This window comes from Lemur catta, chromosome 22, assembly GCF_020740605.2.
Source record: "Lemur catta isolate mLemCat1 chromosome 22, mLemCat1.pri, whole genome shotgun sequence".
Taxonomy (NCBI): domain Eukaryota; kingdom Metazoa; phylum Chordata; class Mammalia; order Primates; family Lemuridae; genus Lemur; species Lemur catta.
Genome location: NC_059149.1, coordinates 12,890,226 through 12,911,274, shown reverse-complemented (window position 1 = coordinate 12,911,274; position 21,049 = coordinate 12,890,226). Strand labels below are relative to the sequence as shown.

At 35.6% G+C, this 21,049-nt stretch overlaps 1 long non-coding RNA gene across 1 annotated transcript; it reads left to right on the top strand.

The window, feature by feature from the left end:
• Nucleotides 1–1,941: 1,941 nt before the first annotated feature.
• LOC123626483 lies at nucleotides 1,942–3,903 on the top strand. Its single transcript, XR_006730879.1, has 3 exons — nucleotides 1,942–1,960; nucleotides 2,492–2,578; nucleotides 3,854–3,903. It is a non-coding gene; the product is annotated as an uncharacterized LOC123626483 (long non-coding RNA).
• Nucleotides 3,904–21,049: the final 17,146 nt, after the last annotated feature.

Here is a 21,049-nt window from a genome sequence, read left to right as displayed (position 1 = left end):
TAACTTCTCTTTTCCAAATTGAATTACGTTTGATTCCACATGGTATTTTGTTTAAGTAAATTCTTTCACGAACTGAGGAATCCTACATTAATTCAAACATTCTCTCTATATTAATATATACCCCAATTTAGTCCCATGGAGAGTTCAGTTAACTTGTAAGAATGCAAACACAGCAGCAAGGTATAACAAATTCAGAACAAGTGAAACAACTAAAATACATTTAATCTCCCTCTACTTTATCGAAACTTTAAATCGGGATTTCAACTATAACAATAGGGTAAATGTATGTGCATTTTTGTTTCCATCCTTCCAAGCTCTTTGGCTATTCAGTGTAACGTTTATCATCATCACCCCCATTATTGGGAGAGAAAAGCATTATCATCTCAATTTAAGAGACTGAAATACTAATGCTCAAAGAGGCCCAATGACTCCTCTAAGTTGTGCCAAGACTTGCTATCTTTGCTTAACTTACTTTTTTCTTCCCTTTCCTTTTTCCTGATTAAACAATGCAGAGAAGCTGTCCTGTTCAGCAAGCTGAAAGGCATCTCTGACACTCAGTGCAGCCCATAAGTGAGCACTGCACCCTGGGGAATTGCTCTGTCTCTGCCAGGGCGAGGAGAAGCAACGACAGAGCTGCTTAAAGCAAGTAGCAATGAGTGGCCATGTTGACTTTAGAAGCTTATCAAGTAAGGACAAATTAACAATAACAAAGTTTAAATTTCATCCTGTTTTGAGTGCCCATCCTTGATTCAAAAGGGATGGGATGATTTTTTTTTTTCCTTGGAGCTTGTGCTTCCCATCTCAGTCAAATTACTTCCTACCTAAGGGGACACCTTAGGCATTTTTGGAACAGAAGCTAGATCAAGGCACTATAGAGTGTGTTCTTTTTATTGATGTTGTATGCTTTATTGTCAATCCTAAAATGCTAGATCTAGAAATAAAATGGGAATTGAATTAGAAGGAAACTAGTGTTAACAAATTCCTTCTGTGTGACAGGTGATGGCATACGTTATCTTGTTTTATATACAACATTGTAAACTTTACTATTTTATCTCTTTCTTTATAAGCCACTCCAAACGTTGGTGACACAGATACTCCTGTCCAGAAATTGTTTAAGCTGGCTTCCTTCCAGGGTTGTTTTTGTATTTTTTGACTCTATCAAAAGATTTTTTTTTAGCAGCAAGGTCAAATGAAGGAGGACTGTGTGGGTCTGGAGAGCCTCAGTAATCTAAGCCCCTGAGGTCATACCACGTTGTCATGGTCTACCTTACTTACCTTTAAAAGAGATCTTGAGTAAATCCGAGCCAAGAGACTGTTAGTGCAGGAACACAATAGCTTTATTACCTAGGACCGCTTTTTAGGTGTCCTCAGGGCTCACTGATCACGGCAGTGGATTTATTATCCTGACAGTGAGTTGTTATGAAATTGAATTCAACCCTTTCTTGCTCACTCCCTCTCATCCTTTGTTGTCCTTCCACCTTTGACCATGGGATGACACGGCACAGAGGCCCTCACCAGATGCCAGTGCCATGCTCTTGGACTGTCCAGCCCCCAGAACTATGTACCAAAGAAAATTCTATTGTTTATAAGTTACCCAGTCTTTGGTATTCTGTTATAGCAACACAAAATGGACTAAGACAGTTGGGGAAGGTACAAATTTGTTATGAATGAACTTCTTCTACCAGTAGAGAACAGGACAGCAGGCATGTTAAACCCCTGGTTTAGAATGTGCATTAAATGCTGTTGGTTTTTGCCCAAAGCCCTTGTGATCTCTTTTCCAGCTCTGGGCTCCCAGGCTCCAGTCTCTGCTGCTAACGGATAATAGCTAACGGCATCCATTTGCAGCTTGCCGAGGACTGCTCTGCGGGAGTTTGCTTTCAGATTCCTTCTCCATCTTGTGCCAGGCCATAGTCAATAGCTAATGACATGGAAGGACAAGAATCCAGCTCCTTTTTCAGAGGTGAAACAACAACATCTGAGGTTGACTTTATGCTAGGGCACATTGAGTCTGGGGGCTTCCAGATGATACCTTGCTTGGTTTCTTCCTTACTTATTCTGCTTCTCTTGGTCCCTGTTTGATTTCTTCTGGGAGTTATTCCTGAAGAAATTACTACACCTAAATATTTGCTCAACGTCTCCTTCTGGAACAACACAACTATAAAAGAATGGTAAATGCCGTGGAGATACAGCAGAACATGTTACCTGTTTGTAGTTGCTACTCTTGTCTTGGTAACTCATGGCCAGTATCTGTGTGAGTGAGTCCATGGCCATATAGAAGAGTAGATTTTCGAGGTTTCCAAGAGAACTCTGTCTAAGAGAAATGCTGAAAAACTCACAATTAACCTGGCTCTGCCGTGTAAGCATGGTTACTCACTAACATAACTGTCTGCTGTTTAAATTTTTAAAAGCAGAGATTATGCATCATGTGATTTGAGAGGAAATTGGTTTTATCTGAGACTGAACCAAAATGACACAATTTATTGTCTTCTAGGATTACAGAGAAAGAAAGTTTAGGAATACATAGAAAATATAATGCCTAACATTGAGAAGACTCCAGTCCTTTACCGTTTTGGGGAAAGTATGTGATCTCTAATTTCTTCACTTTTTGTATAAAAAAAAGTAAACAAGAATCATTAGAATAAGATAATGCATAGAAAAGTCTTTTGTAAACATTGTAATAGTAATAAAACTTGAAAGAATACCAATTTGCTCATTATTTCTCCCTTCTTATTAGGAATTAAATCATATTAAGATTCACAAGCACACTAATCTATTGCCTTTTTTTCCCCTGATGACTTCAGGGATAATGATTATCCATCTATGATTGCTATTATTGTGAGAGGGAGGGAGGTGTAAGTCAGAGCAATAGTGTTACCACTAAAATTCTTTGTGAAATACAAGTTCACTAGCCATTTATACTCAGGGTAAAGTAAGAGAAATTTGGGGAGAATATGTTAGACTTATTTATATCGATAATGCTAAATTATTTTTGTTGTTTTCGGAAAAGCAAATACTTCTCAATTATGTATAAAAATAAAAAACAAATACAACCTTCCTTATTATTCAATCTAGTGAATCGTCACCATCTTGCTGCATATATTAACTGATTTATCTTCTACTACAAACCAACACAGCAACAATTCCTGCTGGAAAGAATTACTAGTTCGTGATATTAGGTGGCTAAATGCAGCCATGGAATTTAAAGATGCTTAGCTTAATTTTGAGAACCTACCTATGCCAGGTAATACATGGAAAAAGGACTCAATTCTATTAAATTACAATTACTCTTGTAAAAACATTTCCTATATGTCTAGCAAATGGAGAATGATACTAAGAAATATCATAAGTGCATTAAGCTACACATTTGCTGAGAATTTTAATGAGATGGGAAAGTGATAAAAATGTATTAAAATTGTAACATAAAATATTTTACTCTCTAACATTTTAATATTGAAAAATGTATATAGTGCATACTCCCAATCTCCTAAAATATAATATATGCATAGAAAAGTACAGTAATATACTTCAGAAAAAGCATAATAGGTATTCCTGGATGGTAGAATTGTAGGTGATATTTATTTTTCTCTTCGTACTTTTGTGTATTTTTTCAAACTTTCTACAATGAATAGGCACCCATTCATAATTATAGAAATGAATATTTTTATGGAAAAAAACCAATCCTGTCAGAACATGTCTAGTCGGTTTTGAGGCTTGGGTGAAATTTGGGAAAGACTCTATTTCTCTTACCATTTTATAATTTTGTCTCCTCTGTTGGTGTCTAAGCTCCATAACAGCAGAGACTTTCTTCTTTTTCTTATTCGTCCTTGTGTTGCTGATGACTGGCACGTGGCAGGCAATCAACAGACATGTGTTACATGAATGAATAAATAAAGTAATGATGAGATGCCACCAAGTTAAAGAAACAACACGAGCAAATAAATGAAATTGGTAAAGATGAGTGTGGAAATGAAGAATGACAGGTAATTCAGCATAGTGGAGGGGTGGGGAATTAGAGGCAGGGGTGGGAAATACTGTCTGAGTCTCCGTATTGCAGTATCTCATTATCCTTGTGGCATCTTGTGAGAGCTTATTTTTTCTGTTTTCTAGATGAGAACGCTGGTTGAGATTTGAACCCAACACTATTCTGCCTGCAAGAAAACTTGTTCCCCTGAACTCCAGAGACAGAGGTCTTGAAGACCAGTCCAAGTGGATGGACAGACTCTAGAAGGTAACAGAAGGCTGCTGAGTTTTTAGAAGAGGATTGATGGGATCTGTAGGGCATAAAGTTGGAGCACATCACTCTTCTCACTTCTCTCTTTCAATATCTCTTAATGCCTGAAACTCCCACATTTTTCATACCTTTGGGTTAAGGTACAAAACAAATTTGGTAAAATGTCATCATTACCTGGGAGGAGTACCCCAAGGCATGAATAATTTTTCAGTATGAATTATCAGAGAGTAAACCCTGAAGGAATTGGACACACTCTTGTTTTTTAAATTCAATAATCCTTTACAGAGTACCTACTGTGTGCTAGTCATTGTCTAGACACTTGATATACATCATGAACAAGACAGATACCATCACTGCCGTTTTACAATTATAGCCTAGGAAACAGAAGTGATCACTTTTGTTGCAGGTGGGAAATGGTAGACAAAAAAATGAAAAAGTAATTTTGTGAAGCAAGTAGATTCCAGGTAGAGAAGAGAAAGCATGATGGAGGCTAAGCCATGATGGAGGCATCACTCTGTAGCATAAGAGACAGGGATTAGAGAGGGAGTTTGAAGGGCCCTCCCACCCCTAAAACCGCACGACAGCATCACGTTTCATCTCTAGATAACCTGAGTCTGGGGAAGGAATTAACAGAGTGAAACTTCAGCATGAATCTTGCTTGCATGAGAAAAATGAGCTTTGAATCATTAACAAGGCAATTGCTGCTACATACTAATGATGCCATTTCCTGGTCCTGGTCTTTTTTACATGAATGCACCCCATGGTGTGGATTGAATGATACAAAAATGATTACAAGCTTTGGAGATATTTCTGGGTTTGATTGTTTTAGGCCATGCACCACTTGTTTAGGTTATGAATTAACTAATAAATCTGTGTTATTCTCTAAGTTTTAAGATTGAAAAAGCCTTCCTCCTGTCTCTGATACCAAGTTAATATAACTATCTCTGATGACAGCAAATGAAGTCTAAGCAATGGTCATTAGTGTGATTTACTTCACACACACCAGGTCCCCAAAACTACCAGTCATCTTTCCTAATGATTGAGAGATTATGTCTCCAGTATTATGAATAATTTATTCTAGACTCAATATCATTTTTCTCAGCTTGTAACACCCTCTGCCTTGTGCACCTTAGACCCAATACATATTTACTTAAATGTAACAATTGTTCATATATTTTGACCTATTTTGAGGAATCTAGCCTAACAAAATAATTCTAACCATGACCATGCAATATAATTATGCTAAAGGACATTCACCATACCTTAAGATACAGGAAAAATTCAAATGTCTTTTCTACTCTCTCACACCCCACTTATCACTTCTAACACCAAAATGTGTGTGCAATGAGAGATAGGAAAAACAAACTCTTTTTTCCTTGTCTCCTACACAGCCACTCGTACAGCAACACAGAATGCTTCTATGACCAGACGGGTGGGGGTTTTTCTCCACATACCAACTAACTGGGTGTCCTATAATTGAATTTAATTCTGACACTGTTTTCCTGGAGAGAGCATCAGATCCTATGGGTTAAGGGGTCAGTTCCACAAGACTGTGCCCCATTTCAGATGCCAATTGCAAATAGTAGGTTGTCACCTATACCTCTAACCAACCAGCTATAAAGCGGGGCTTTCACTACTCACTCATTGGGTTCAATTAATTTGCTAGAGTAGCTCATAAAACACAGGAAGACACTTTACTTACATTTACCCATTTATTCTAAAGGATATTACAAGGGATGGAGATGGACACTAGATGAAGAGATAGATAGAGCAAGGTATGGGAGAAGGATTGTGGAGCTCCTATGCCTTCTTCCGGACACCACCTTCCAGGCATCTCCATGTGTTCAGCTATCCAGAAGCTCACAGAACCCAGTCCTTTTGGGCTTTTATGGAAGCTTCATCATGTAGGTAAGATTGATTACATCATTGGCCATTGGTGATCAACTCAATTAACACCTCTCTCCTTCTTGGAGGTCAAGGGATGGGCTGAAACTCTGAACCCTCTAATCAAGTCTTGGTCTTTCCAATGACCAGCCCCCACCCTGAAGCTACCTAGGGGCTCTAAACCATCTGTCATCTCATTAGCATACCAAAGACACTGTCATCACTCAGGAGAGTCTAAGGAGTTGTGTGTCAGGAACTCCTCAGGATGAAGATCAAATACATATTATTTCACAATGTCACACCATGGTATTACGTATGGTTGTGAAAAATGGAAGTAATCCAAACATCTAACTATGCTAATATAGGAAATTATTAAAATAAGAATAGGGGCTTTCAAATGATGAAATAATATACAGCCCTGTAGTTTTTTGCAATAATAGGGAAAGATGCTGGTGCCAAAACATTATGGGAAAAACTGGAGGCAAATTGTATGAGCATTATTTGTACAATTTTGTAAAACATCTGTAGAAAAATTCCAGAAAAATACTCTAAAATGAAAATAGTGGTTTTCTTTGGGTAATGATAGTATGAGTGGTATTTTTCTTCCTTTTTTTAAAAAATATATATTACTTCTGAATTGGAAATTTTGAAAAACAATGTCTATTCTTACCCAATAATCATATGCTTGTTTGAGGGAAAAGGATGCAAATCCCGCTGAAAGTCTGTTGTTGCTATGAAGCCCAGCCACCTGGTAGGATTTCTGGGGGATAACAAGTCAGTGCTAATTCTTTTCTCTAACTAAGAAATGTCCCAAACACGGGTCACTCTATGGGACACTGGAAATTCCCTACAGTGCCCTGACAGGTTGACTATTGATCTTTGCTGTTAGGAAGTGGTTTGGGTACAGGTTTAGGGGAAAACCTGACCAGAAGCACTGTACTCCCTAGAAAGGGCCTCAGGATCACAGAGCATATGATCCTGCCTTTCCTAGACAGCTGGTGAGTGGTAGAATAACGTTTCCTCTCCTGCTTCCTAATTCAGTTCTGTTTCCAGCACATTAGGTTGTACCATACGAAATTGCCATATTTGTAGATCAAAATGGTAGAATATCATCAATTTTATTTGGTTCAACCTAATAATCTTGCCCACTTTGATGCAATTTCTAGGGATCTAGAAAAACATCTCCTTTAAAAAATAAAGCAAAACAAATTTATACTCATACTGATGTCTGAATTTCTTTAAGAAGGGAAAAACTTCCCTGCATAATCAATGCTCTAATTCAAAACATCAAGCCTATGGTTTAAAAAGAGAATGTTCCAAGTAAGCGTGAAGCATTTTTTTATAACTTCTAAATGACTCAAAGTAAATCCTTTCCTAGAAGTCAGGTTAGGCAGAAGAGCACTGAGTCCCTGAAAGGCTGGAGAAAGAACATAATAGGACATAAATATTCGTTTATCAACTATTACTTGATACTGAGCTAGTCATTTTCATAAGTGTTATCATATTTAACTGCCCCAACATCCTTTTGAGCTAAATATCATTATGCTTTTTCTAACCGGTAAACTGAAGTAGAGAGAAGTTAATTAAGTTTCCCAAAGTGACACTGACGTGGCTGAATGTCCCATATCATAATTTTCACCCTATACTTTGCCATAACCATAAGAATTATTATTGCACAGGCTTACATATTTTTTAATTTAAAAAAGTACTCTTCCTCATTCATGTATTAACCTGAGTTGTTCCCAAATTTGACAGTAGTAAAAGATATCTAGTTTGAAGTCCTTTCAAATCTTGGTAAATCAGTCATGCTGTATGTAACAAGCTATAAGATTCTCTCTCATTTTCTTATTTCTTGCTTCCAGTTTTAGTCTCTCTTCCTATGCATCTGAGATTTACTTTTTAAAAGTACAGATAGGAGGGAGATTCATTTATAGCATAATGTACTGAAAAGGTCAATAAATCCTTTCCCCCAGAAGCAGTGTAAAGGTGGATGAAACTGTCAAAAGCAGCCTTTTGAGTGCTGCAGAAATTGGCCAAAGGCTTACACGAAAACCAAGAAGCATTTATTCATGAGAGCTACCAAAGGTTGGATAGGAGCAACATAAGTCAGTGGTGTTTTTGTCTAGACAGTTTCCATTTCTCCTCTCCCCATCCCCTGCTCTGGTGCATGTAGGGTGAGCCAGGGCCTGGTAGGCCATGGAAGCCAGAAAACTTGCTCTGGTGCCAGAGGAGGCTCACTTTATTTGAGTGTTGTCAAAGCTGCTCTTAACCTCTTTAAAAGGTAGATTTATAAATCAAAAATTTTAACGATTGGATTCATGGTATACATGGATTTAATTAATGTACATGATTATAACAGCATAAAAGAGGAAGAAGGAAAAGATGTGTTGTAGTAAGGCTTCTGTATTTTACTGAATTAAGTTAGCATAATTTTGAAGTAGACTGTGATAAATGAAGATGCATCTTATAAATGCTAGATCAGCCACTTAAAAAAACTTAGAAAATAAAGTAAAAAAAAAAATCCGCAGAGAAATGATATACTAAAAGCATTTACTTAACACAATGTAAGTTAGTTATAAAGGAGGAACAGAGGAACAAAAAAAGACATGAGACAAATAGAAAAAAATAGAAAAATGGCAGTTGTAAATCCAACCATATCTATAACTACATTAAATATGAATGAACAAGGCACTCCGCCCAAAAAGCAGATTGTGAGACAATAAAAACTCAAGATCTAACATTATGTTACCTACAATAAATGAAACTTATATTCAAATAAACAAATAGATTAAAAGTAAATAAATGAAAAAAAGATATACCATGCAATAGCCATAAGAGATCTGGGGTAGCTATGTCAACATCAAACTTTAAGGCAAAACATTTTTGAAATGGAAGAACAAAGCTGGAGGAGTTACACTGCACAATTTCAAAACCTTCTAGAAAGCTGCAGTAATTAAGGCAGTGTGGTATTACATAAGGACAGACATAGAGATTAAAGGAACAAATTGCAAGTCCAGAAATATATTCTTATATGCATGACTAAGTGATTCTTTACAAAGATCCCAAGACAAGAGAGAAATGAAAATCTTTTCAGCCAATGGTGCTAGGCCAACTGGATATCCACACTCAAAAAAAAAGATGAACTTAGACCCTTAGCTTTCAAATGCAAAAAAATTAGCTCAAAATGTGTTCTACATCTAAATATCAGTGCTCAATCTATAAAATTTTAGAAAAAAATCTTCATGACCTTGAGCTAAGCAAAGGGTCATTAGAGATAAAACCAAAACTTATGACTCATCAAAGAAAAAATTGGTGACCTGGACTACAATAAAATTAAAAACCTTTGTGCTTTAAGAGACACCATTAAGCAAATGGGAAGAGAGAAAATATTTGTAAATCATTTATGGGATAAAGGATTTGTATATATGATGCACAAAGAACTCGTACAAGTTAATGATAAGAAGAAAAACCATCCAGTAAAAAATATGGGCAAAAGACTTGGATAGACATTTCATCAGAAAAGGCGTATGAATTGCATTAGAGCACATGAAAAGATGCTCAGCATCATTGGTTAATAAGAGACACATATGAAAGGCACAATGAGATACCCCTTTATATGCACTAGAATGACCATCATCTAAAACAATGGTCCCCAACCCTTTCGGTACCAGGGACCGGTTTCATGGAGACAATTTTTCCATGGACTGGGGGAGGAGATGGAGAGCGATTGGGAGCGACTGTAAATATAGATGAAGCTTTGCTCACTTGCCGGCCACTCACCTCCTGCTGTGCAGTCCGGTTCCTAACAGGTCATGGACCGGTACCAGTCTGCAGACCAGGGTTGGGGACTGCAGATCTAAAGGAAAGTCACTGCCAAGTGTTGGCATGGTGTTGGATCTGAAAGGAACGATAAAGGTGATGGCTAATTTGTTCCAGAAAGTTGAAAAACTATAGCAACTGAGAAAGATGGTGGCTTACCTTTTCATATTGCTGTAGTATCTACCAAATGAAAATGAAAAGTATGCAAACAAAACAAAAAAAAAAACTTTAAAAAAATAGGAAAATAAAGCAGCAATTGAAATCAATAATATCATAGGAAACCCAACAGATTTTTTTTCAATGAAACATCAAAATATCCAATGGATGTGTGGAAAGCTACTTCCTAATGCCTTGTGTCTCAGAAATCTGAACGTTCAATTGCCACGGATTCCACCAGGACAATGCCAGGTTTTCAGATTCTCCAGGTAATGGAAACTAACCAACTTGAAAATACTGAAAATTACAATTTAGATTTTTACTTTGCAAAGTTTGACAGTTATGGTTTTCCTGAAAAATATTTATAACATTATTCTTAGCCATTTTCTGGCCAACTTTCATCATTTTCAAAATTGCATGCATTCAGAAATTAGTCTTTTAAATACAGCCATTGAATATAGATAAAGAATTGCCTTGGAGAGTAAAAAAATCTATTTATTTGATCACTTCTCTTATTAAATGCTATTTTTATGGGGAAAATTTCTTCATTGTACTGTAAAGTGTATAGAGTCAGTAATTAAATAGTATGTGCATTAAGGCATCACTGTAGTTATTTCCTCAGGAAATCTGTTTACAATAAACTAAAAAACTATAATTATATTATAAATAATTATGTATATAAAAAAGAAATAGAACCAAGTCTTTTTGTGCCAGTAAGAATGAGAAAGCTCTTTTGTTCATGACAGATACTGCATAAAATTTGATTTTTTAAAAATTTTAATTATTATGGGTACATAATAGTTGTATATCTTTATAGGTTACATGTGATGTTTTGATACAGGCACACAATGTGAATTAATTCAATCAGGGTAACGGGTATCCATCACTTCAGGCATTTAATATTTCTTTATGCTAGGAACATTCCAATTCTACTCTTTTAGTTATTTTAAAGTACCCTAACTTATTGTTGGTTATAATCACTTTGTTGTGCTATTAAATATTGCTCATACTATCTAGTTATCTAACTATATTTTTGTACCCATTAACCATTCCCACTTTATTCCCCCTACCCTTCCCAGCCTCTGGAAACCATCATTCTACTCTCTGTCTCTACGAGATCAATTGTTTTTAATATTTAGCTCCCACATATGAGTGAGAACATGCAGGATTTGTCTTTCTGTGGTTGGCTTATTTCATTTAACATGATCTTCTCCAGTTCCACCCATGTTGTTGCAAATGGTTCTTTTAGTGGCTACATAATATTCCATTGTGTACATGTACCACAATTTCTTTATCCATTCATCTGTTGAAGGACACTTGGGTTGATTCATTATCTTGGCTACTGTGAATAGTGCTGCAATAAACATGGGAATGCAGATATATTTTCCATATACTGATTGCCCCTCCTTTGGGTATATACCCAGCTGTGGGACTGCTTGGTCAGATAGTAGTTCTATTTTTAGTTTTTTGAGGAACCTCCATACTGTTTTCCATAGCGATTGCACTAATTTACATTCCCCCCAACAGTGTACGAGGGTTCCCCTTTCTCCACATCTTTGCCAGCATTTGTTATTGCTGGCTTGAAGGACTACTTGGGATACATTCCAGGTCACAATTGTTATTGTCACCTGCCATATAAACAGCTGAGCATGGTTGTCATTTTATGTTCTTGCTGTACAGAAAAAATATTCCCAGGGAAATTCACCTGAAAGGCTTAAAAATGGGAGGAATTCCAAACTCCTTCCAGCACACATCACTACCAGGGCCTTCCCTGAACCAGCTGACACTCAGGATTACCTGATCTCTCTTTGAATAAAGAGTGTTTTTCTATGATAGAGGTAATTAATTAACTAATTAGAAAAAATAACAAAGTGGGAGGAAAAAAATTATGTGTAATCCTACTACTGGAAGATAGTCACTGATTAACATTTTTATCCACATTCTTTTCATTTATGCAGGTACTCCAAATTGTAATTATAATACACACAGTTTTTCCATCCTTCTTTCTTCCTTTATTGGTATGTGTTTTCTGTTATAAATGCTTGGTAAACATCATTTTTAATAGTTGCCTGATTAAAATCTTTTTGTTCCCAGTTTTCTTGCTATCATAAATGATATTGCAATAAAGATTTTTGTGCATAGTTTTTTCTACAGATTGCAGAATATTTACTTAGGATAGATGCCTGTAAATACAATTAGTGGGTTAAAATGGACAAACATTAACTTTTAAGGATTTTGGTTTGTAGTTTTGATTTTTTTCCTAAATGGCTGCATGTCCACCAGCAACACAAGGGTCCTTTTCACTCTATCTTCAATAGCACTGTACAGGGTGTCCCAAAAGTCACCATCCATAGAGAAAATGGGAAATTATAGCTAAATGTACCTTTATTTACAAAATATTCATCATAAAATTTTGCAAAATTTTTCCTTTGTTTGGAGACTTTTGGGACACCCTGTATATTATCATTTTAAGAAGTTAATGGCTATTTCTTTAAACTAATTTAAAGACATTAAAGATAAAACAACAAAAAACCCAATGAAAAACAAAAATAATAGAATAGTACAACTTAATATTTCTTGAGTACTTACTATGGCCTAAATAAATGCCTTATGTGAACTAACTCTTACTTCTTTAACCTTTTTGAGGTAGGTGTTATGTTATGTGTAGTTAACAAACCAGCAAATAGAGGAACAGAGAAGTTATGTAACTAGCCCAAGTTTAAATGGCTAGTATGCACACTTCTAAGTTTTTACCAACCTATCAATCTTTATTCATCCTATTTATACATTAAGATATTTTTACTTTCCCTGGTAACTTAAGCACATTCCAGTTTTTTTCTTTCTCTGTGTATGCTTTTACCACTTTTTCTGCTATGGTAGACCCCCTACTCCTCCTTTGGGGCTGATTCATTGCTGCTCTGGGAGGCCTTCCCTGAAATCATCACCTTCCTTGAGTAATTCTCTCACTTTAATGGTCCTATACCCCTGTCATATTGGTAGCATTGCTTTTGGGTGTGTCTGTCTTTCCTCCTAAAGCACGGCGTTTGCCAGAACACAGAATATGTGCGATCCTTTGTAAGGTGTTATTTCTACCTTCCTTCCCTGCACAGACATGGACCAATACAGGAATGTTCATGTCGGCTGTGGCTGGCCCCGGGCCACTTCTGTCTCTCCCAGATCTACCTTGCATCCATGGACCATTGCCATCAAGGTTTCTATTGCTTAAAATACTTGTCTCCTTAAGTCTCTCCATCAAATTAGAAATGCTAGAGCAGGAATCATTTTAAAAAATCTCTCCAGGTGGTTTTAATGGAATAGGAGAGAGGGCTACTCTTTGGGAGCTATTGGTCTGGTAGCTGAGCCTGAAAAACTGGTGCCTTTGAATCACTGTCAGTTACGCCATGATGGTTTATAGAGAAATCATGCTGACCGGGTTTGATCAAAGGCCAATCATTCTGTCTCTCTGCAAGCACATATCAGTGAAAGGGAAAAGAAAATTAACAAACAAATAAAATATTAGAAATGGATGGAGCGCGCGGATACTACTACCGATAATACTAAAACTAATGTTAATTGACCATGTTACGTGCCAGACCCCTCGCCCATTGCTGCATGTGCTTTAGCTCTTTCAATCTAAAGCTGTGCTTATGAAGTAAAAGATGATTACCTTCATTTTACAAATGCAGATGCTAAGATTTAGAGACGTTAACTAATTTGGCCAACACGACACAGCTGGTGGTTATGGAACCAGGATTTAACACAGGCAGCCTGACTTCAAGTCTGCACGATTAGCCCTGATGTGTGTGTGTCAGGGGAATTTAGGGGACGAATTTAGCCTAACCCTAAATCTTTAATGTTTAAATATCAAAAATAAATAACAAAGCAACAGGTTGGTATAACTTAATTAATTTTGTTTATATAGCTATATACAAAGAAAAAACATATCTTTTCATGCATCCCTGAAACATTTACAGAATGGGTTCAATACTCGGCCAAAAATAATATATTAAAAAAACAAATTATGCAAACCATATTTAGTGATGCTAATAAACTTTAAAAATTAACAAATTTTAATAATGTGAACAAGTTAGCAATTCTCCCAAATTCAAGTAAATCTTAAATAAGAGGATGAATCGTAAGTAGGATTATAGATTATATGTAATGCAGTGATAATGGAAGCTGTATGTTTAAAAAAATACTTGACATGCAGCCAGAGGAATACAGCTTAGATTAAAATAGGCAAAATCTATTTTAAGCATTGTCTTTTATAACAAGAAAGAATTAAAATAAATAATCACAACACTGAGCTATTTCTTGTAAGAAGATAAAAATTAAAAAATAATACAAAGTTGCCATTTTGCATATATTGTGCTGGTCAGCATGTGATCTTCACTGATACTGACTGTCCTGATGGAATGGAATGGAAATCTTGTGTGGGACAGTAGCTAAATCCTAGTTAGGACACTCTAAGTTTATATGTTTTGTTTCTTCCTTATCTATCTTACAAGCCATTTCCTTACAGAAGTCACTTAAATGGGTCTGACACTTACAAAACCAGTAGTATCTGCCATGTTGTATTCTGTTCTTCGAAGGGATTGCAAATTGGTAGATAAATTGTGCTAGTAAATTCCAGGTTTCAAATATAGAACAGCTCATCTATATTTATTAAGATCCCCTAGAAATTTCATCTCTACAACTGCCCTAAATGGGCATTTATATACATTTATGTTAATTTGTGGTCATTTACTTGAATACACACACACACACACACACACACACACACACACACACGATGCTATATCGTCTGTATTTCATGCGTTCTTGAGCTGATTTTCTTCTCTCTTCCATGAAATTCTATTAAATTACAGTGTCTTTAATTACATCTGCAATTATCTTAAGAACACTACCATAAAGTCAGGCATTGATAATTTCATTAATTTTAGTCAATGTGGCAAAAAACATTAAGTTAATATTCATATACTTGAATAAGTAAAATAATGTCTTTTTCAATACTTTTCAATGTTTCCCTCCTTCTATTTTTTTTTTGTCTTAACACTGCTAGTAATATTCCTCTCCTTTTTTCACCTATCATGATCTTTTAGTAGAAGTTAATATTTTTTCTGCATTTTCAGGGTATTACAGTACTAGTATTCGTCTTTCAGGTGAACAACATTCTCTTGGTTCTTTTCTTGTACCTTAAATGACTGAATAACTGTTTTTATGAATGTTTATGTTTTCTACCTTGTATTAAAGTGTGTGTGCATTTGTCTCCACTCAAATGGTGAGCACCCGAGAGAAGATTCCATGTTTGACATTTGAGGATTCTCCCTGGCATATATGCATATGTACATATATTACAGTACTTTGTCTATATTAACAGCTCAATTAACATACATTAAATGAAGAAACAAATGGTGCCTTTTATCTTTTGCAAGCAGCTTCCCCATTCTCATTTTTGCTTTCCTTGATTGGTCTGCATATGATATGTCTAATTCAGGCACCTCTGTGGTAAGTCTATTCTTTGTCTGGTCTGACTACTCTGTACTAGAAGGAAGATTACTAATATTATTCCTTGATGAAACATAAGTTGTTGTTGTTGTTAAATTAAACTTGGGACAAAGCCTACTTTATTATAAAATGTTGAATATCTTATGTAATTTATTGTGCTAAAAGTAAAACACAGAATGGTTTCCTGCCATGATGAAGTCAATAAATCATAAATCAAACCATCAAAAGTTGGGAGATCATCCGTATAGTTTAAACTAGGCTGAGATTCTGATGTTCACCCTAATACTTGTTTGCTTGGAAATATTGTGGCAACTTTATTCAGAAGAACAGACTATTCTGAGACAGACATGAGGATTTCCTAATGATGAGATCAGTCTTTTTGTGATGTCATTAATTCTTCCTGCAGAATTTTTCTGCTCAAATTCTTTCTGCACATCCCAAACTCAGTCCAGTTCCCTAAGAATTGCCTTCTTTTTTTCCACTAAGGCAGGACAAGTAGAGAAAGGATTATGGATTTCCTTATTGGAGGTGCCCACATTTATGTGAAATTCATCTGTATCATTCTGTCTCTTTGCCTTTTTTTAGTGGTAATTTAAACTGATTTTCAATTCTCCATTGAACTATGTTTTATTTAGTTCCCTGTACAAAGTGGAATTTATGTACCTCTGTGTACTCTCCCTTCATGTTCATCCAGTGGATAAGCATAACTTATTCTTGTGCTTGCAGAATAATTTACATAAAGAACATTTAGCTACTCACTGGGATCTTCCAATATTCGGAAAGATCATCTTCACTGGGTTTATTTGGAAGAGAAAAATTCTCTAAAATATATTTTATGCTTTATAATAGATTCTATTATTGTTCAGCAAATATTCTGTCTCCTCTTCCTGGTATGGGAGAAGTATAACATTAAAGTTAGGCTTGGATCCATGACTTGGTCAATGAAACATGGCAGATGTTATAGGACACATGTTTCTACCAATCCTCTTGCCCTCCTGCCTGCCACAAGGAAACAGTACTTGTTAGATAGTAACTGTTCTTTTGTCCTGGGACTTTGAATAGGAAAACAGATGGGGCAGTTCTAAAACTGACTTATTACCTGGAGAGAGTCCGCATAGCTGACCAATAGATCAGTGTGTGGGAAACCAACATTTGTGGTTGCAAGCATCTGAGATCTGGGATTGTTTTTTATGAAGCATTTTCACAATGGCTGTTTGTACAGTGGGAATTCAGAATCATTATGGATCAGCAACTGCTATCTGCCTCCCATTTTCGCCTTTCAAATGGGGTTGTTTATTGCTGTCATCCTTGTGTTGTTTCACTTTTATATGATGTGTGAGTGTGTATATGTGTGTGTGTGTTTGTGTTTGCTCATCAGGGGATGTAAATAGCATTTCTTTTTAGCTCATAGATGTCTGGAACAATAGGAAACACATCTGGACCTACTATAGAAGTTAGTACAAGATCCTGGACTTCAAATCTGATTTCAGGTCTTACATGTAAGTCTTTCATCTATCTTAAGTTAATTTTTGTGTATGGTAAGAGACAGGGATCCAGTTTCATTCCTCTGCATGTGACTCTCTAATTTTCCCAGAACTGTTTGTTGAATAGGATGTCCTTTACCTAGGGTATGCTTCTGTCTGCTTTGTCAAAGATTAGTTGGTTGTAGGTGTATGGTTTTATTTCTGCAAACCCATAACTTATGACAACAAATAATAAACAGGTTTAAATACTAAGATCTTTAAATGGGTTAGGCATGGTGGCTCAACCCTGTAATCCCAGAATTTGGGGAGGCCAAGGCAGGAGGATCACTTGAGGCCAGGGGTTTAAGACTATCTCAGGCAATATAGTGACATGCTGTCTCTACAAAAAAATAAAAAAATTAGCTGAGTATGGTGGCATGTGCCTGTAGTCCCAGCTACTTGGGAAGCTGAGGCAGGAGGATCACTTCACTTGAGCCCAGGAGTTGGAAGCTGTAGTGAGCTATGATCACACACCACTACAATCCAGCCTGGGTGACAAAGTAAGACCCTGACTCAAAAGAAAAAAAAAAAAAAAAAGATCATTAAGTGATTTATGGAAACAAAGAAAAACACAAAAACCTAGTGACACAGAAAGTATGAACCAAGACAATAGAACAAATCAAACAAAAATAAATTGGAGTTAGCAATAATGGAATCCAAAGCACAGAACATTAAAATAGAGAGAGAGGGCCGTTTTGTAAGGCTATTATGCCCAGTCTACAAATAATCATATACTGAATAGCGTATAATCAAAATCTATAAACAAAAACATTAGAAATGAATGGAGCATTATGATAATAATACCAATGATGATAAAAACTAACGTTTATGGACCATATTATGTGCCAGGCACAGTGTCAATTGCTGTATCTCCATCATCTCTTAATCTAAAGCTGTTCTTATGAAGTAGGAGGTTATTATCTTTGTTTTATAAATGGGGACACTAAACTTTAGAGACATTAACTAACTTGACCAAGGTTACACAGCTGGTAAGTATGGAACTAGGATTTAAAACAACAGCCTGACTCTTGATCATATGACTAACCTTGCCAAAATGTAGGGGGGATAATTTAAAGGAAGAACTTGGCCTAACTCTCTATATGTAACGTTTAAGTAAACAGAAATAATACTAAGACAGAGGGTTGGTATAAAATTATTTCATAAAGTTTATTTATTTTTCATATACAGAGAAAAAACTTATCTTGTCAAACATCCATGAAGCATTTACAGAATGGGTTCAATATTGAGCCAAATATAAAATATTGAGAAACAGAAATTAAATAAACCATATTACTGATGATAATAGAAATAAAAAATAACAGTTTTTAATCACATGAACAAGTCAGCAAGCCTCCCTAAATCCAATCTCTTATTAAAGAAACCCACAAATCTTAAATAAGAGAGGGAATCATAAGTAGAATTATATATAATTCAATGAAAATGAAAGAAATACATTGAAAAGAGAAATGTGTTATGTAGTCAAACAAGTACTTAGAGGCAAATTCATGTCTTAAGAGTTTTCTTATTTAATAGGAACAAAAAATAATCACAACATTGAGCTATTTCTTCAAAGATAGAAATGAAAAAATTAAAAAATAAAGGAAATATAGAAAGAGAATTAATAAATTAGAAAACAAAAGTAGAAGAATTGATGAATAATATAAATTAATTCTTTAAAAATTTTTTTTAATTTTTCATTTTTTTTTTTAGAGACAGGATCTCAGTCTGTTGCCCAGGATAGAGTGCAGTGGTCCATCCATAGCTCACTCCAGCCTTGAGCTCCTAGGTTCAAGGGATCCTCCTTCCTCAGCCTCCTGAGTAGCTGGAACTATAGGCTTGCACCACTGCATCTGGCCTGATTCTTTAACATTATAAAAATTTGTACAACTTTGTGAAGGGTAATTACAATGAGAAGAAAAATTAAATCATTAGAATTAAGAAGGATAAATGAGATAGGAGAGTAGAATATAATGCTCACTTAAACATTTCAAAGAAATAGTTTCTTTCTGGAAAGATATAAATGATCAAAATCGCTACAAAATGGATAGAAACAAATAAATCAGTAGCCATAGAATGAATTAATATTCTTGCCAAAAGTTTGCTTCTCAGACTCCCAGTCTGTAAAGTTTTTTGTGTGTCTTGCAAATTCTCAGGAAACAGGTAACTTTCATGTTACATAAGCTGAGAATAAATATCAAAAAGTTGAAAGACTCCCTAATAACATAAATCCTGACAATGACAGCAAAAAATCAATCAACAAACAAGCAAAAAGACCCAGCACTTAAGAATATATGTATTTTTTTTCTGTAAATATACATTTGTATTCTTAAATGTGTGTGTGTGTTTGTTGTTTTTGCCAGGTTTTACTATTATTGGGAAGTTTTTCAACTTTTTGATATTCTCCCATAGCTTATATATCTTACATATATATGCAAAAATTCTGGAATACATTAGCAAGTTAAAGTATGGTGGAAGTGAATTAATCCTTAGTGGCTCTGGAATGCCTGCCCTTTGGTGCCGTCTTGGTAGTTCAGCAAGAAGCCAGCTCAGAAAGGATGAGTTGGGTCAGGGGACAAACACAGGACCTCTAGCTAATAAATGCTGAGCTCCCAAGGGTCCCCTTCCCTAACAAAGCCCCTTTCCTTTCCCTTCTGGGTCCCTTTGTGACACAGTCCATTCAGTACTCCCTGTCCCTTACACACTCCGTTATAAATATATAAAGGAGCCAGTGGTTGAGACCCTGTCTTGGAGCCCTATCTATGGTGTTCAGGTGTCATGTCCAAGTACACCTCTCAGCAGGAGAAGGACTTGCTTGTGTTCTGTTGTTTGCTTCTAAGTATCAACTTATCTCTTGCACTGTCAGCCCATGCTCCAGTACACAACAGAAAAATTAATAAATTGTTCACCATACCCAAGGAAAGTTTATCACAGGAATGCTAAGATTATTTTTAGAAAGTATATTTTCAAAAGTTACTTTAATAAGTTGAAGTAGGACAATAATCTCAAGATGTTATTATAAAATGGTATTTGATAAAATCCAAAGCCTATTGCTGAAGATATATTAGGAACCAGTGAATATTTTCTCAATATAATAAAGAACTCATTTATAAATAACCAACCAATATCCTAGTAATGCAAAATGGAAGTCTTCTATTTAAAATCAGTAATAAGCCAAGGATGCTCATTGTTACTAACATTATTTAACCTTATGTGGGGAATTCTAGCCAACCTATAAGAAGCAGAATAAAAAATGATGACTATTTGAGAATAATATGATTTTGTGAAAAATTATACTTTTCAAGTTCTTTAATTCACCCTTGACAAACATTGAAGCAAAATCAGAAGCCACGCAATTTTTAATGGCCGAATCTTTGAGAGATTGGTGCACTTTGACATACCGATCCCAATGTTTAGGAATATAAGGCACTGAGCTAGCTATTACATATGAGAGAAAGAGCTGGAAGTAATTCAGACATGGATACCCTGAAGACTCTGAAACAGGGTGGTCTGAAGGTCCTTCTTGGCAGATTTTTATTTATTCTGTACCTTTTTTAAAAAAAATATTTTTATTTTTTAGTTGCTACATAATGATTGTGCATATTTACGGGATACATAATTTCCATAGGTGTTTAGATACATACAGTGTAGAGTAATCAAATCAGGGTAATTTGCATGTCTATCACTTCAAACATTATCATATTTTTGTGTTGGGAGCATTCAATATCCTCTCTTCTTGCTATTTGAAAATAAGTAATAAGTTATTGTCATCAGAATATTGGAGCATGACTAGCTTGTTTGCAAGAAGCTCTCCTGTGAGAGTCCACTTGAGATTTAAGGAATAATTATCACAGAACTATTAACCTTGAAACGATAATGCTTGTTCAATTATTTGCTATAGGAAAATGTTTTCTTTTTCTTATGTATGTGT